Consider the following 1,687-nt stretch of genomic DNA (forward strand, 5'->3'; position numbering starts at 1 on the left):
ACTGAACTGTCTCAATATTCTTTACATTCATAACAAGGACCAAGTGCCAGATAAGGTGGCTTAACTGCAGTATTTGTCTTTCCATTTGAGTCTGTATTTTTCCCAAGCTGTTTTTGCGCTTTTGCAAGTGCCTGCATTAGTCTCCTGACTTTTCTAGCACCAGTGACATGCCATTAAAGGCCAACTCCAGCATTTAACAAGGGAGCAGGCCTTTAATGGCCGGTAGAGTTGGCTACGGAGGGTTCTAAGGCAATTAGAGCATGCCTCCCCTAGATGGCAGAATGTTCTAATTTGTACAACAAAGGCCTCACAAGCCTGAGGGAATTGAAATCACCTCTGGCTCGGTGACGCCTTTGCTCATAGCAATAGCTGTGAACAAACATTAGAATGTTGGAGCTCCGAGCTTGTACTGACCATTAGAAGCCCGGGGCCCTCCATAATTTTCAATGGAGCTCCCAACATTACAATATTTAAATATTAGTTAGGTGCTTTCACTAGGTCTGCGGATCTGGAATTCAGCAAATATCTTGTTTTTTACCCATATGTCTCTTTAAAGCACCTTTACATTCTTTCTTCATTTTGTTCAACAGAAGAAATATCTCCTCAGTCTCTGAGATGTGTAATTGATACAGCATGAAAGGTTTCAGCAGCTATGTCTTCCCACAATAGGGAGAGGTCATGCCGTGAACATCCCTGGTGTTCACACAACACCACTGAAGCTTGTCTTGTTTATTTTATTCTCAGCTCCTCTCAACAGGATCCTGACAATCGCCCAATTCGAACTCTCCATCTTTGCCATATCAATCACTATGAGCATGTTTTGAAGGGCATCAAAGCCTCAGGCATGTATTGTAGTTTTCCTGCCCTGATGTGGCATAAAGTAAAATAGTCCGCAGACAATATTGTGCATAATATTTATATGAATGTAGTGAGATCAAATTATTTCTGATTCCATGTACAGCCAGCATTATACAAGTTGGACAGGAGACCATAGGCATTTGCTGGTTGTGAAAATGTCTTTCTTTTTTTTTATTTTTTTTTTATTTCCTGTGGCAAGGCTTTAAAAAATTGAATAAACTCTTAAATGTTCTTCTCCACGGAAATCTTTAGTAAAAGGCGAAAGATTTTTAAATTTTGAAGAGAAACCAGAGTAAGTTGTGAAAATGTCTTTCTGTTTGGTAGCAGAGGCAGAGTATTGCGCATACCCTGGGGCAGAAATGTGTTTTGTTTGGACAAGGAGGTGGAGAATAGTGGAGTCTTGAGCATGGTTAGCGGCAGTTTTTTAGTTGTGGTTGGAAAGTGTAGTGCATGGGTGCAATTGTTGGTGCATCTAATAGGCGGTCCTTGCCCTTTGTAGGAAATGGATGTCAATGAGGTGGCCCCATGGGCAGCTTACACAGGTCGCCCAAGCAATTTCTTATACCTCCAATGACTCACTCCAGGGCACAACAAAGGATGCTCGCTCTTTTCAGGGTCTATGGAGGAAATAAATTGCATGTCAGTTTTTCATATTCAATATTTCTGCTATTTTATTAAATATTTAAACCCTCCCTTCAAATTCTAGACCCAGGGTAGTCTAACCTACTAAAGATGAACTTGTCCGTATTGACCGATGTACTCATTTCTTAGTTTTCCCTAAAGTCCGCCAGGCACTCAAACCCCAGTCTAATGTCGCAAATCCTCTACA

The 1,687-nt window shown here is 41.1% G+C and overlaps 1 non-coding gene across 1 annotated transcript; it reads right to left on the minus strand.

The window, feature by feature from the left end:
- Positions 1-1,042: 1,042 nt before the first annotated feature.
- LOC146776032 (U5 spliceosomal RNA) lies at positions 1,043-1,154 on the minus strand. The gene has a single exon (XR_014974829.1). It is a non-coding gene; the product is annotated as a U5 spliceosomal RNA (small nuclear RNA).
- Between the last annotated feature and the right edge of the window lie 533 nt (positions 1,155-1,687).

This window comes from Triturus cristatus, chromosome 12 (assembly GCF_964204655.1).
Source record: "Triturus cristatus chromosome 12, aTriCri1.1, whole genome shotgun sequence".
In the NCBI taxonomy this organism is placed as follows: domain Eukaryota; kingdom Metazoa; phylum Chordata; class Amphibia; order Caudata; family Salamandridae; genus Triturus; species Triturus cristatus.